The sequence below is a fragment of the Macrobrachium rosenbergii genome, chromosome 20 (assembly GCF_040412425.1).
Source record: "Macrobrachium rosenbergii isolate ZJJX-2024 chromosome 20, ASM4041242v1, whole genome shotgun sequence".
In the NCBI taxonomy this organism is placed as follows: domain Eukaryota; kingdom Metazoa; phylum Arthropoda; class Malacostraca; order Decapoda; family Palaemonidae; genus Macrobrachium; species Macrobrachium rosenbergii.
The window spans coordinates 34,778,104-34,796,185 of NC_089760.1; the positions used below are offsets into that span (position 1 = coordinate 34,778,104).

General features: G+C 33.4%; 1 protein-coding gene across 3 annotated transcripts in view; it reads right to left on the minus strand.

The window, feature by feature from the left end:
- The window catches only part of LOC136849248 (DNA oxidative demethylase ALKBH2-like), a 657,271-nt gene that overhangs the window by 275,554 nt on the left and 363,635 nt on the right, over nt 1-18,082 (minus strand). The gene's annotated exons all lie outside the window — the stretch shown is intronic.

Genomic DNA, 18,082 nt, shown 5'->3' on the forward strand with positions numbered 1-18,082 from the left:
TTCTCTGCTTTTTTAAATTTAAAAAATCTCGTACTATTCTTCACTGCTATTATTTTAAATGTTGATGACAATGATGATCATGCTGATGATGGCGAGGAGGAGGAGGAGGAGGAGGAGGAGGAGGAGGAGGAGGAGGAGGAGGAGGAGGAGGAGGAGGAGGAGGAGGAGGAGGAGGAGGAGGAGGAGGAGGAATGGTCTGCAAGAAAGTAAAACCCCCTTATCATCACCCTAAATTGGCCGTGACATTATGACATCATCAAGCACAAAAAGGCCCGTATCCGGCCCCTCGAATGCAAGTTTCCTTCACTTATTTTGAATTTACTTCCCCGATTATGACAGGAATGCGAAGTGAAAACTATCTCTAAACGAATTTTATCTTTTTTCCCCCTCTCACAAAAATGATTTTCTTAGTAAATTCTTCTTTAATCACCGCTCGAAGCGTGAAGAGAAAATGGCGTCAGGGAGCACTTTCAACCCAGTTGACCAAAGAGCAATCCGGTTTGGCATCGCCGAGATGATATCAATAATTTATTCAGTTGGATTTCGTACCTCATTATGAAACCGCCGCTTGAAACAAACCAATAAGAGTTATTTCAAGTTTCCGGTTTGATTACGCTTGCCCCTCGCTCTTTATCTACGCTGATGTGAAGAAGGGTGTAACCTGCGCTACTGATTCAGCTCAACATAAAAAAAAAAAATAATACAAGGAAGTTAAATCTTCACATGCACCTAGTTATTTTCTATGCTGTAATCTTCTGGTTAGATAATGATTATAAAAAAGAAAGGATGATGACTTAGGTACAATTTTCTATGTTGCAATCTTCTGGTTAGAAAATGATTATAAAAAAGAGGATATAGACGATGAATATTAAAAAAAAAAAAAAAAAATTACGCCTTTGGTACAAAGGATGAGAGCTAAAGTGCAAGGAATTGGATTAGTCAGGAAAAAGGAGTGTGGAAAATAAAAAAAGGCTGATAATTTAAAAGGACTCGGCGGATCACGAACAATGTTCAACTTGTTCAATAATCATGAAATCTTAACATTTCTAAACAGTCGTTCGTAAGAAATCATAGAGAGAGAGAGAGAGAGAGAGAGAGAGAGAGAGAGAGAGAGAGAGAGAGAGAGAGAGAGAAATTATATATTAATAATAATGCATTATAATTTAATTATTTTAACATATATATTAATAATAATGCATTATAATGTAATTATTTTAACATGAACTGATCAAAAATTCCTGAGAGCCCAACTGAGGTAAGCCCCCACCGAATGCCCCCCTTATATAATACTCCCGAGTTTAAAATATTTCATGAATCACAGAACGAAGGAGAAAGTTCCGCATTTTCAGACAAAGTCTAAGAAATATGTTTCGCTTCAACACCGTAGTGCTTGTGCTTCAAGTAAAGAAGATTACATGAATAATGAAAATATTGTCAAAAGAAAACTATCATTCAAACACCTGCTCTCTCTCTCTCTCTCTCTCTCTCTCTCTCTCTCTCTCTCTCTCTCTCTCTCTCTCTCTCTCTCTCGTTTGGGTGCTTATTAGAACGGACCCAAAGACACGTGTAAGTGGTCTTTGATCTGTTTGTTTTTGTGTCAGCGTCCTGACATGACCTAAAGTGACTTTCAGAAGAACCTGATGGTTTCGCTTGAACTCTGATGGTGCAAAATGATTTGCCTCATCAGAAATTGAAACACCTGTAGAAAAACAATTCATGTATGCATAACAGACTCAGAGATACACAGACACACACACACCTACACATATATATGTATATAAATACATATATAACATATATATATATATATATATATATATATATATATATATATATATTATATATATATATATATATATATATATATATATATATATATATATATATATATATATATATATATATATATATATATATATATATATATATATATATATATATATATATATATATATATATATATATATATATATGAGAGAGAGAGAGAGAGAGAGAGAGAGAGAGAGAGAGAGCAAGGAATGTCCACGTGACCACTCAGAAGTAGACTAATCAAACCTAAAACATAACCGCCACACCTTGACCTATAAAACCTGTCTAATTGCAATGCTATCACCTCAACCGGATGTTGGTCGACGAAGCAACCTCTACATTGCATCGTCTAAAAAAAAAAAAAAAAAAAAAAAAAAGAACCCGACTCCCAAATTCGTTAACCGGGCAACCGGTATTTCAGAAAAAGTCCAAATTCTACAGGCCCCGATCTCCTTGTGCTATATAATAATTTAATTTTTTAGTTCTGCTTTTATTTCTACACTCCCTTTACCTACCCAATTCAGCGTTAACGAGCAAAGTGGCAGGTACTCAAGTAATTGCAAGATATCTACGCCAATTTACATGCAATGACTAAATACACCATGATAATAGCTTCTGAGAATTGACATTTACCTGCAAACATTCACTACAAAATTAATTTTCCTCTGTTAGTCTCCTTAAGGAACAAAAATGAACTTATGCCCAAATCTGGCCATTAAACAAATAAACTTACAAGTAAAAGTGATCTCATTTCGAAAGACGACTTAATTAAACGTTTCAAATAGTTTTGACACACTGAATGCCTAATTTTATATTGCTTATGTTGCTACGCTCCAATATCCATCAGAGAGGGTGGCGGTAGAGAGAAAAGGTAACAGACACTGCCACATTCATCTTTAAGTACTGAGTCAATGATGAAATCCCTTATGTAGAAAATTGCCATAATACGTGCTTCATATGCTTAAGTGATATATACAGCCATGTTAACTGGTCAGAATTTGCACTCTGGATAATGAATCTCGGGTTATATTCCTGGCTAATGATGAACCTGAACCAAGCTCCAATCAAAGAACACTTTAAAAACATAATGTTCACAAGCACCAACAACTTTCGGAATCGAACTCTCCCACGATTTTCGCGAAATAAGAACATCAAAATATCATGTTCAATAATAATTCTATTTGTATACTGCAGGCACGGTCACAATTTACATATCATCAGGTGTGTAATTATGTATGCGATTACTTTTCCTGTTATAGTCCAGGGTTTGTTTTTTCTTTGTGCCTTTCTCTTTCCTTTAATAATTCATCTCACCTAATGTCACCCCAGGAAACATACATGAAATTAAATAAAAATTTTATTTTTATGAGAAATCCAACTGAAGTTTCATAGGAAATAAAAGAGAGAAAAGAAAACAGGTACAAAAGGTTGCTAACTGCAGATTCCTGGCAACACCAATCCGAAACACATTCTTGCAAGGTGTAACTAGACGGAACCTGATCACCGGAGAAATGCGTCGGATATGCAGACGCGTTACTTCACATTCACGTGTCTGTTTTTTTTTTTTTTTTCTTGGCGCACTAAAGTGAGCACTCAGTGTATTCACTGCTCCCACCTTTCATGCCTCACTTTTATATAGAAATTTGCCCCGGGGATTTTTTTCTCTTTCTTTCATAAATGCATGTATTATGTACAATCTTACGTGTGCGCACTCTTGTGCATACTTGTTTGAACGACCATACCCACAAGCATTTTATATATATATATATATATATATATATATATATATATATATATATATATATATATATATATATATATATACACACACACACACACGTGTGTGTAGAAACTACTGGCCACTTTCAACTAGATGTGTATGTAGTACTTATTAGCCACAATGCCCTCTTAACTTCTCGATTTCTTGACATCGAAAAGTCAAAGAGGGCATTGTGGCTATAAATACTACATACATACACACACACACACACACACACACATATATACACACACACAAGGTCGAAAGAGAGAATTTGGTATGCAAGTGAACAAAAACGGCAAGAATTTTTTTTCGGTAACAAAGGTAAATGTCTTCACCAAGTGCAGTAAACACTATTCTTTCTGAGATAAAGACGATAGACTAGCGCCAGTTATAGATGTATTCATACTTTACATAATTTATGAAGGCAAAGGTTACTTTAAATAATTAATATTCTAATAAGAGGGAACAAAGAGTAAAGAGTGCCAAATTTATAATGCACTGTGATAACTGATTCCCTTGCAGTTAATAATTCATCAAGTTATACTGAGTAAATAATAAAAACAACAATGGTAATCATAATCCTTGTAATTAACATTATCACGAAAAGGACAATTATGATGAAGCAGCTGGTGATGATAACAACAGACACCCCACAATAAAAACAACAAGAATATAAAAATAACGTAAATTAATGAAAACAGTCAACTTACATATTTTGAAGACAACCTTTTAGATGAATAAGGAAATCAGTAATGAGGAAAGTTTAAAAAATTGACATTAAAAAGGCAATACGAGCAATGCAAGAATTATGGAATAACGGGAAAAAGTTGGAGGAGGTGAAGGTAAAAAAAACTAATGTTTCATGTTGAGTTTTTAAAGAAAAAAAAATGAAAGACGCTGAAATGAACCTACCTTGAAGAATTCATGTTATGAAAGGTAGGAACAAAAAAAAAAAAAGCAACTTGCATTCGATAGGTTTCGATTGATTGATTGACTGATTTACGGCTACTAAAACTGGCGTCACAACATCTAGGTTACTGACGCCGGTAGTTTCCGATGGTTTGGTCATGCACAGCGAATGGGAAAAGGCGGCTGTCAAAATTAAGGGTAGGCTATTTTGAGTCGTTAACTGTTCGAAAGGAACTAACCGCTATCAAGGGAGCTAGGAAGTATATTAAAGATGGCTAGTGAATAACCAAATATACGCAGTGGATGATGCTCCTACTTATGGTTGCGTGAAGTTATTTTGTAAGTTTTGTTACATATGTATTTTATTTTTAAACACACACCACACACACACACATATATATATATATATATATATATATATATATATATATATATATATATATATATATAATGGCCTTATTTAATTAAAACATATCAAAACAGCATGATCGAAAATAATATCCATAACAATAAACGTCATCTTTACTTCATCACAATTTCTACACTGGAAGAAGAATTTCCAGGTCACACTGACACTTCAACTTGAATCCTGCATTGATCGATAACCACATAAACAGCAAAACGACGCATCTTTCTCAACGAAATCGTGTCCAGTCTTAGCATTTCCCAATCCACTACACCGTCTAAAACCCCCATTTCCAAAAGCATGTGGACAACAACTCCTCTAAACGTTAATCTTTCTTCATAAAACTCAATGATAAAATCAAAGTACTTTTTCACTTGAGTGAAACACGATTATTCGTAACATTACACCGAAAAAAAATTTGTGCATGAGGAGATGACCTTTTGAATTTTAAGGCTTCATGAAAAGGTCAAGAGAAACAGGCACAACCATGCAAATACTTTTCTCAAACCTGTGCCGTATCAGATTCAAGAGCTGAATTCCTAGCAGATCAACTTATTCACTTATTCTCTCCTTGTTAGCCCAGTCTAAACCCTTCGTTCCTATATCCGTTTCTTAAACACCCCTCTGGTCTACCAGTCTAAAACAAAATGGTCCAACAGAGACGGTGACAGAACAAATGAAAAGGTTCTAATGCGTTTAAACTATTTTCACGTTTGTGAAAAATATCAATTAATGATTCTTTTACTTTGTAAAAACATAACAGAAAGGAGTGAGATTCACACAAAATATTTTATAAAAGGTTCTTCATTTGAATTTCCCATAACTGTAGATTTACCATGGCCAATCCTCTGTTACAATACAGCACGCAGGCACGCCACTACTAACAATGAGAGAGAGAGAGAGAGAGAGAGAGAGAGAGAGAGAGAGAGAGAGCGGATTACCACTAGAGAGAGAGAGAGAGAGAGAGAGAGAGAGAGAGAGAGAGAGAGAGAGAGAGAGAGAGAGCGGATTACCAATTACCCTTAGCTTTGATTCTCATGTCACAGAGAGAGAGAGAGAGAGAGAGAGAGAGAGAGAGAGAGAGAGAGAGAATTACCAATTATCTTTAGCTTTGATTCTTAGGTCAAAGAGAGAGAGAGAGAGAGAGAGAGAGAGAGAGAATAACCAATTACCCTTAGCTTTGATTCTTGTGTGAAAGAGAGAGAGAGAAAGAGAGAGAGAGAGAGAATTACCAAATGCCCTTAGCTTTGATTATGATGTCAGAGAGAGAGAGAGAGAGAGGGAGAGAGATCGTACGCAACATACTCAGCCACAATCGCGACAATTACAACTGAAGAAAAGTAACGAACAACAAACACGCTCTGGCACGTCTCGCCCACCCGATTTCAACAGCACAGTTACTGACTCAGAGAGAAGGAACGTATGATCGGATTGCCTCTCGTTAAGTGGGTACAAGGGAAAGGTACGGATCTTGCGGCTTCATTCACTTTTTAATTTACTGTCATCAGCTACCGTCTGAATGTCTGTCTGTCTGTCTATATCCGTTAGGGAATCCGCCTAAATGTCTTACCGTGAGGTTGAAGAATTAGAGGAATTTATTTCTGGTGATGGAAATTCATTTCTCGGTATAATGTGGTTCTGATTCCACAGTAAGCTGTAGGTCCCGTTGCTAGGTAACCAATTGGTTCTTAGCCAAGTAAAATAAGTCTAATCCTTCGGGCCAGCCTTCTCTAGGAGAGCTGTTAATCAGCTCCTCAGTGGTCTGGTTAAACTAAGGTATACTTCTTATGAATAAAATTTTAGAGTGGCAACTATCAAATATTAACAAATCTTAGAAGAGAGAGAGAGAGAGAGAGAGAGAGAGAGAGAGAGAGAGAGAGAGAGAGAGAGAGAGCGCTTTCGTGGACGCCTTTTACGTAGTGTAATTCTCAGTGGCAGAGGTACCGGTTGTAACAATAAAAGCTTAATTACCGGTACTGCACCTCTTACATGCTCTAGTGACTTTTCCCTTTTACCTTCCGCATAAAACGATCTCTCTTCATTTAGTTTTTTCTTGAAGTTTCGTTCTCAACGTTTTTCAAGTGCTGTCTTCCTTAGGTTCACAAAGACAATTTTTCGTATTCATTTTTTCAAATAACAATATTCAAAAATTTTCTAAACCCATGAAACAAAAATGGATGCACTTCCTCTTACTGCCAAAAACATTTTAGTGTCTTACTCATGAATCTATTTTAAATGAAATGGGAAATCTCAGCAATATACTAATTATGCTGAAAGTAAATTCCGTAATTTGACATCTTAAAAAAAAGAACGGAAAATACTTGTGTCAAATCGGTATTTTTTCCCCTCTGTTATGATTCACATAGCGTTTTCCTTTACAACAATCTATCTTTTCTTCTGTTCCTGTTTCTTTTCCGAGTGGTTTCTTCCAAAATTATCTTTTGTATTATGCTTTCTCAAAATTCAACATCAACTAAACTTAAGTATTACGATATATATATATATATATATATATATATATATATATATATATATATATATATATATATATATATATATATATATATATATATATATATATATATATATATATATATATATATATATATATATATATATATATCTGACTCACATCAGGATCGGACCCAGGTCTTTCAATTGAAAGACAAGATCGCTGCCAATTTATTTGTTCCACACGTGATTGTGTGTTGATTATTTCTAATATACGTGTATAGCCTATACATATATATATATATATATATATATATATATATATATATATATATATATATATATATATAATATACATTTATATATATATATATATATATATATATATATATATATATATATATATATATATATATATATATTATGTGTGTGTTAGTGTGTGTGTGTATGAGCAAAAAGTAAAATATCACGACTCGCAAAGTTAAATTAAAATACCTAAACGCTCAACTACATCAATCCGAATGATAAACTGGCGTGCAGGATTCCCAAAGTGAATAAATCATTAAAATATAAGAATTACTCCAAATCCATTTTTCAAATATAAAGCCTATTCTGTAAGAAGTATGTACATTATATTATATATATGTATATGTGTGTGTATATATGTGTATGTATATATATATATATATATATATATATATATATATATATATATATATATATATATATATAATGTATATAATATATTTATATATATTATATACATACTTATATAATGTATATAATATATTTATATATATTATATACATACATTCCTTCTTTCAAATAACTAAATGGAAATTCAATATTCTTTAAATAATGGCATCGCTGCTTTTATATAACATAATGATTAAACATTACGTTATTTATGAACCTCTTAGAAGACTAAAATCAAAGAGAAATAAAAGTTATCAATATACGAGAGACTGGAATTAGAAAGTGGATCAAAATTACCGCTGAGAAGAAAAAAACTCACAGAAAAAAAGAGGTAAGTTAAGAAAAAACTAATGGAATTAACAGCAAAAAATAGTCTAACAGAAAGCACTATATAGTAATTGTGCAAGAAGGAAACCTGACTTGCAGACGGACTAACATAAAAGGCAAACTGGCATTACGATAAAAAAACACAAAACGTTTCTGGAAAAAATAACTGACTGACTAAGGATTGTAAATTCTCATATTAGGAGAACATAACAAAACATGTGTGACAGGTCTGCATATCCTCAAACACAGAAATGGTAGGCGAAATGCACATTTCACACCGTTGAAATTTCTCTCCAAGAAAAGCAAATCTGAGATTTTAGAGGTTTGGGATTCCAGTGGATGCCAAAGGATTAAGAAATATTCGGAAATATTCCAATGGATGCCGAGGATTAAGAAATATTCAAAAATATTCCAATGGATGCCATAGGATTAAGAATATTCAGAAATATTCCAGTGGATGCCAAAGGATGAAGAAATATTAAAAAATATTCTAATGGATGCCATAGGATTAAGAAATATTCAGAAATATTCCAATGGATGCCAAAGGATTAAGAAATATTCAGAAATAAGTTATCTTTTATAATCTGATGAAAACATTCCGGATAAATATAATGTAAGGAAAACACAGAGTAAATCTATACACATCCATTCACAGGCATCCAGACAGACAGACAGACATTCACTTAAACTGTTTTCCCATAAGAAGGCGTGGATAGCATTCTGCCCTTCTCCACCCTGGTAGCGACCAACAACAATCGTCTAACTGCCTAGTAACCACTTGATTAAGAACGGTACATTAGATAAACGTACACGAGCGCTGGCACACGAACACGCACACACACCCGCTCACGTGTCAGATTGCACACCATGCAAAAACGCCTATGGGAGCGCTTGTTTGTGTGCACCCTGCAAACCTACACTAAGAGCAAATACTTCGTAAAAAGTGAACAAATACAAAAGAAAAACATTACACTGCAACGCAGGCATTACTAGACTTCTAAATCTGAAGAAACAAGACTGGCTGAATCACGTTTGCAACCTGAAGGAAGAAATAAAAAACTAAAGTAAAAAAAAATGACGGAATATCTGCCGTGTTCATTATATGCAACCAGAGGCTGCTTTTGTGAAAGTTCACGTCCACCCTCTTCTTGCCAATCATTGCATGAAAAAAAAAACAAACATAAATCTACACAAAAAAAGGTGAAATAATCGTTGAAATTTTGAAAATGAATATTGACAACACAATGTGACGGAGATTGAGAGCAAAAATGGTCCTTATGCTTACGAGAGAGAGAGAGAGAGAGAGAGAGAGAGAGAGAGAGAGAGAGAGAGAGAGAGAGAGAGAGAGAGAGAGAGAGAGAGACTGCAGATCGCTCAAAAAGTCTAGATGCAAATTGAATACAAAAGGTTAACGATACAAATCAACTTATATAAACTGGAAAAAGTATTTTGCTTGCTTACGAGAGAGAGAGAGAGAGAGAGAGAGAGAGAGAGAGAGAGAGAGAGAGAGAGAGAGAGAGAGAGAGAGAGAGAGAGAGAACGTCTTACAATAATGCGTACCTGCATATCAATAAATGTATATTTAAATATATATACAGCATGTATATATATATATATATATATATACATATATATATATAGTATATATATATATATATATATATATATATATATGTATGTATATACGTATATATACATATATATGTATGTATATATACATACATACATACATATATATATATATATATATATATATATATATATATATATATATATATATATATATATATATATATATATATATATATATATATATATATATATATATATATATATATATATATATATATATATATATATATAATTATATTTTATTTATATGCGTGCGTGCATGTGTGTTTCTGTGTGCTTGTAAGGCTCGAACAAAGTGTGCAAAGTACGTTAATCAAAAAATTCATGACATGACGTAATGTAGCCAAGAAATTATTTACAAAATAATTTTAATCTTTAGTCAGGAAGAATGAAGATTGTAGTTAATCCTTTAGAAAGGGCCTTACGAGGAGATAAAAGGCACAAAAACCAACACATTTTTTTCTGAAAATGACTAATACAAAATCGTAAAAGAAAACCTGAGAAGTGGAGAAAGAATCTATTTTCGTGTAAGCTTAAATTTTTTTTTTTTTTCAAGAACACTTAACAGCCAAAAATGGTCAGCAAAAGTTGATAAAACACAATAAGAAAATTATGTAATAACACGTGGATAAACTGCGAACTTCAGAAATACTGTAAATGGACAAAATACAAAATGAGCTGATTAACAGAACCAGATGAACAAACACCTTCACCTACGAATCCTTAGGGCAGGGTACAAACAAATGTTTTAGTCACGTTTTCATTGATATGAACTGCAGTCAACTCAACCCACCATTTCCAGTCAGACCAAAAGATCAAAATTCCACTTCTATTTCTTATCTAGTTTAATAAAGCACAGGATTTTAAACTGTTAGCCAGCAGACAGGAAGTAAATGACAGACAGATAACTGGACTTCGAGAGATGGTTCTACACCTGGATCATTCTGTGCATTTGGATCAACTTTACTATTATGTTCATAGCTCTTTCGAGAAAACATTACATTGGCAACATTATGACTGGAAATATAATATATATTTTGAAAGGCTGAGTATTCAGAATCACCAATAATGATTATAATTGGTTAAAAGATTATACAGCAAGTCTGCTGTGAGTAGAGTAAGGAATTGAAAGTAAAAACAGGTAACGTAATTTCAGCCCTGTTCCTCTGATCCAGCAATCTAGAAACTTTGAAGGTTACGGAGAGGAGGTAAATCTGGATGCATCAGGATTACAAAATGTGTGCATATATATATACACACTATATATAAATATATATATATATATACACATATATATACAGTATATATATATATATATATATATATATATATATATATATATATATATATATATATATATATATATGTATGTATATATATATATATATATATATATATATATATATATATATATATATATATATATATATATATATATATATATATATATATATATATTGTTACTAGTGCAAGTGCAACATTTTATACTCCCAAATACTGAGCCACAACTACCCTTAATATCTAATACATTTTACCTTGAAAAGAACGTAAACCCAAAGGGAATTAAATATAGTAAGTGCTATGTCTAGCCAGGATTCCAATCTACGCCTTTTGGATTTGACACAGATGAGACAACAACTTGTTCGTATGCCACTAATTTTACAAGCCATTTTCATACTTTCCAATAATAATCTGCAAATAACCAATTAATATCGAATTCACCATACCTTTAGAACAACTAACAATCTAAGTGAATTATATATATTTCCAATGTCTGTGATGGCATTAATGCAATACTAATCTATCACCTATGCATCATTTCAAAAACATGGTTAGAGTCCTGGTCTGTGTAAAGGTACTTACAAGTAATTTCCTTTGGTGTTCTGAATTTATATATATATATATATATATATATATATATATATATATATATATATATATATATATATATATATATATATATATATATACATACTGTATATATATATATATACATACACACAGAAATACATACATATATATATATATATATATATATATATATATATATATATATATATATATATATAAAAAGTAAATGTTTGTGTATATGTTTGGCTTCTATAGAAATCCAAACTGCTTGACAGACCCATACAAAATTTTGTACACGACGTCTATGTCACCCCAGAAAGGGCATAAGAGTGAAATGAATAAGCCTACACATAATTTATTCATATTCTGATCAGAGTGTCTGAGATGTTTCCCAGATGCAATACAGTGGCAAACTGTCACGAAATTGGCGCTAATCTGTCCATATGTGCAATTACCTGTCAGTCGGTCAAAAGATATTTTGGTAATGCCATTAGTTCATCAGTCCTGGTGAGTGGACTGTCTCCTCCCACAAACTGTTTTAATGGCAGTTACGATGAACTGACAGAAGAAATGACAGGTAAACTTGATCGTGAATACACGGCCTTAGGTTGTTGAATTCTATAATAGTGAATGGGTGTGTTGGGAGACAGTGAGAAAGGGAGTGGGATGGAAATAAGAGAGAGAAGAGGGGGGGTGGTGTTTGGGAGGAGAGAGAGAGAGAGAGAGAGAGAGAGAGAGAGAGAGAGAGAGAGAGAGAGAGAGAGAGAGAGAGAGAGAGAGAGAGAGAGTTTATCGAATGCCATTCAGAGTTTTTCCAGGCAGTGCCGGGTTGGTCAACTAGCAATATATATATATATATATATATATATATATATATATATATATATATATATATATATATATATATAATATATAATATGTGTATGCAATCGTGGCTATTGATACAAAAATTAAAAGTACCCAGCTCCATTCGAAGGCACCTGAAAACTTTGCACCACTTCGCATAAATGTGTTCGTGACTCATACTGAATGCTTCCAGAGGACGATGCTTCACTTTCGCTACGAGAGAAAGTACGGGCGGCTTCGTCGACAAGGTACAGTCAACTTCAACAACGGATTAGAAGTACTAGTTGAGATTAAAAACGGTAATAGATGCAGTTGAGAATTCACACATTACACGTACACAAAAATACAGACATACATCAAACACGCATACGTACATACAGACACATACATACATACATATTTATGTATGTATAATGGGCATTCACTAAATTTATGCGTGATAATACTCAGCAATAAACAACCAATTAATATCGAATTCACTTTAAAATGGGAATAATATACCCCCTCTTCAGTGCTAAGGGGTTAACAATCACCTTGGTTCCTGCCCAAAAAAGGGCACACGTTCGAATCCTATTCTGGGTGTAAGCATATAGCATTTATGATTCCCTTTGAATGTAAATTGTTCCCAAGGCACAATCAGTTTGATTAATGGGCTATTTGGATCTCTCTCTCTCTCTCTCTCTCTCTCTCTCTCTCTCTCTCTCTCTCTCTCTCTCTCTCTATATATATATATATATATATATATATATATATATATATATATATATATACACACACACACACACACACACACACACATATATATATATATATATATATATATATATATATATATATATATATATATATATAACATTTATGTGTGTGCATGTGTATATATATATATATATATATATATATATATATATATATATATATATATATATATATATATATATATATATATATATATATATATATATATATATATATATATATATATATATATATATATAGTGGTGTTATAAGAAAAGAATTTCGAACATTTTTCACATAAATCGTCTCACTCATGAATACTTTGCAAGCTACAGAATTAATGATGGCCCATGACTAAAGCTGATACTGGTTTTACATCAGCGTAACTTTTCAGTTTTGGTCACGATGTAAAATCTTTATTTTCTTTCTCAAAACAAAACTAGAATCACTGGTCTCTGACTACATCTCAAAAAGGACTAAATTATCTAAGTCAGACTTTCCAAGAATTTTCAGTAACTTAGGTCTGAAAATCTTCACTAGGATTTTTGTCAAACCTTATTTTCATCCTTAACAATGATGATTCTACGTGTCTGAAGAATCTACGACGCCACATAGTCTTTACTTACGTTTAAATAGGCAGTCCAAATTATTCAAATTAATATTTTAGGTTACCTTTTTTTTTAATATGATAGGGCAGCTTATTCTTCGCTTACAATCTACATTAAATGAACTGGATAACAGAGACTCCTCTACACCTTCTCAGGCACCAAAGAATAAAAAACTAACTCCTCCATCCTCATCTTTATAAAGCACAAAATAGTAAGCATGAATTATAATTATTCTTAAGAGTATAGTGGAATTGTGCAAGTTCCCTTTGGAATTCAGGATGATAAGACTACAACAGTACTGAAAATTATAGCCTCAAAATCTAAAACCTGGCCTGACTGCACAAACTTAGGAAAAAAAAAAAAAAAAAAAAAAAAACATAATTGATAGGCACTTTAACTACTGTCTTGGCTTTGTGTTAATACGACAGAAACATTTTGCGTGAAGCGAATATTGTACTAACATACTGAAAGTCTACACTCCCTGCTTACCCTAATCCTAAATGGCTTTTCATATGCAAGAAGTTGCAGGAGCACAATAGATGTAGACGCAGTCGTGGGATTAAAAAAAAATGGGTGATCGAGTGAAGAATTATGATGTATCCACTGCTTGGATAAAGCATTCAAGCAAATTGGTTAAACAGCGTCAAGAAAGTATATGAACAAGTAGAGTTGTACTGCATGAATAAGAATACCTTAAAGCTAGTGATGAGAACAGTGCCATCTAACCTAAAATCATTGAAAAAACTGAAATTGAATGAACTCGTTGAAGAATCACAGAACTACTTGCACTGAACACTAATGTATTACAGGCGGGGAAAAACGAGTCCTGATGTGATCCACGGAAGTCTTGGTAACTGAGGAAATAATAAGTATAAAAATGGTAATTTCGAAGCTGAAATTGATTATAGCAATTATTGCTCCTAGACGGGTTTCAGATTACGTATTTAAACTTCTAAATTTTCATGTGTTGAGTTGACGCGTCATGTTGAATTCATTGTTTCAAAATTTCCTCTGATCTTCACTGAAACTGACTTGGGTGATAATGTCCCATTCCCTCTATTCAGTAAATTTAATGTAACATTAAAATGGATATTGATATACTTTGCTTGTAATTGTAATGTCAATAAGCTCATGTAATTTGGTACATAAATTTTCACTTTCTTTCCATTTTCATTTCCATTTTTGTTTTCAGTTTTCATTCCCACTTAAATATTTATCCATTCACTGCTATTTATTCTTGATTACCTAGTTGTTAGCCTTAGTACCAGTGTGTCTTTCTGCATAATCTTGTTCCTATTTTACCCGCCCCCCATGTTTCCTGTCCTTATTGAGTACCAAGTCTCCTTGGTAGTTCCCTGTAACTTGACGTTCCCGATATTGATTGAAGAGTATTTAATGTTCAATTTTTGAGAATTTACAGACTAAACAAATAACGGCACGGTCTCAGTTCAAATATGAGTGGCATGACAAAAGGTCTTTTCAAAACCAAAACTGCTCTAATTGAAATCTGAGTGACAAATAGACCGACTTACATGTGTTACAATAATGAACAATTAAAATGTTTAATGGTCTTACGGTAATCAGAAGTAATGAAAGATAATGAATATGAAAAATTAATAAGTGAATGAAGATTAATTGAGCTTATAGGTCTGGACTTCACTGCGATTATCTTCATAAGATAAGTTTTCATTACATCTACAAAGGACTCCATTCTTTCCTATAAACTGAACCTGTCGATTACATAAAAGATAAACGACCTCTAGACAATACCTTTGCCTGTTTCTCACGGGTTGCGGCAGCTAGAAGCCTTGAATATATAATTCTTGTTTTCCTTCAGGAGAGATCTGTATGTCCTGTATTCATATTTAACATCTCCATACCTATATCTCCCAATATAAATTCACACCTAAGTGAGGGAAAAAGCATAAGCCTGCCTCTCTGTTACCTAATAAAAAAAAAACTTATATTTAAAAACATAGCACCTTATGGAGTAATATCTCATGTGTTGAAAATGTCTCTATGTAATAAGACGAAATTTGTTCTGACATATTTTGTGTGTGTAACAACTATAGTCTATGGACAATGAACTCCTGGGAGTAGGAATCTGTCACCACTGTCCAAATTCTTCGAGATTTGGGACTGTGCTTAAAATGTTCCTAGGGTCACCACTCTCGTCTCGACCATCTCTTACATTACCGTCATTTCTGATGGCATGGATAAACTACTAATTAAATAAAAAATATCTTCTGAAAAAATACGTCTATCTATATATATCCAACTGTCTTTCGCTCTGTGAATATGTATGTGTGTACGTACGTGTGTGTGTGTGTGTGTGTGTGTATATATATATATACACACACACAAGTATGTATGTCTAATACATATAAACAAACAAGTATGTATGTCATACATGCATGCATACATGCATGTGTGTGTGTGTGAATATATATATATATATATATATATATATATATATATATATATATATATATATATATATATATATATATATATATATATATATATATACATACAAAGTCATTATATATACACACACACATATATATATATATAATTTCCAATTTGCCTCATAAATTCACTACAATTATCACCTATTACGCTGCTGAAGGCGAAATAACAAGCAAAACCGGCTCTCATAAAATACTTTCTAATGGTTTGTTATGATCCAAACACATGAGAGAAAGAATAGCGAAACGGAATGACTAACGGTGCCCAGAGAGAGAGAGAGAGAGAGAGAGAGAGAGAGAGAGAGAGAGAGAGAGAGAGAGAGAGAGAGAGAAACTTGTTTGGGGGAAGACGCTGCCCATGCTACCGAAATACAAAGAATGTTCGACAATTTTGTTATTGTTTCGTCTGGCTAATGAGGTACCGGTCACCATTCACTGGAAGAGTCCTCTGAGCGATGGCTTAAGGGATTGAAGGCTGAAATAAGAAAAGCCTCACCAGTGAACTTCGAAATACGATCAAAGTGAAGGTGAAAGTGACGGAGAAAGATGTCGGCAGGAGTATCTACCTACCTGCCTGAGCAGCGGCTCGGTGCCTATGATTACGGAAGTTCCAAGTTCTTTTTTTTTTTTTTTTTTTTTGTTCGCTAATTATTGCATTGTATCAGTTATGCAACCTGGACGGGGTGAGATATTCTGCCTAAACACGCCAAGTGTGTGTGTGAGAGAGAGAGAGAGAGAGAGAGAGAGAGAGAGAGAGAGAGAGAGAGAGAGAGAGAGAGAGAGAGAGAGATCCCATAGAAAGGTGGAAGAGGCGCTCCTTTCCATACCTAACCCAGGACCTTGTCCTCTTTATGGAAGCCACACATACCTCCTCGCTAACGAGGCCCAAAAACGTTTGGGGCCTTGGCTAAGGTACCGAGAGAGTGAAGTGCAGGTGTGGTACCTAGTCTCTCTCTCTCTCTCTCCCCCGGTAAAAGTACTTAACCGAGGAAGAACAGTACAAGAAGGAGAAAACCCAAGGACACCGGGTCGCAAGCGTCATTTTAAAAAATGTTGCTCGTTTCTCCCTCCCTTCGAGTGCTGCCATATTTTCACGCATAAAAGCAAAAAGAGATCGGCTGACGCTGGGCACTCCTTGCGGGGTGGAAGTGCAGACAACTCTTTTCCATTTCTTTGCCTTTCTCTTCCTTTTTTTCCCTGATAGTGAAGGGCAACAAAAAATCAACGACAGATGTGGGTCTTGGGTGTAATTTTCCTTTAGTTTTTAATCGTCTCCGAAGTCTGAATCCATTTCTTGCTGTCGCCCCTCAAAAAAAAAATATATATATATATATATATATATATATATATATATATATATATATATATATATATATATATATATATAAATTTTTTCCTAAACCTCCCAGATTTACGTTAAAAGTAATGACTACGGACCTCGCTTTCATATAAATTCTAAAATCCAAAAAATAAACTGAAACATGACTATGTAAAATTTAGTAGCTAAACACAGCTTTCAAAGGACTACATAAATTCGAAAAATACCTGACCAAAAATATTTGAACGTCTGTAAAGCTATCAC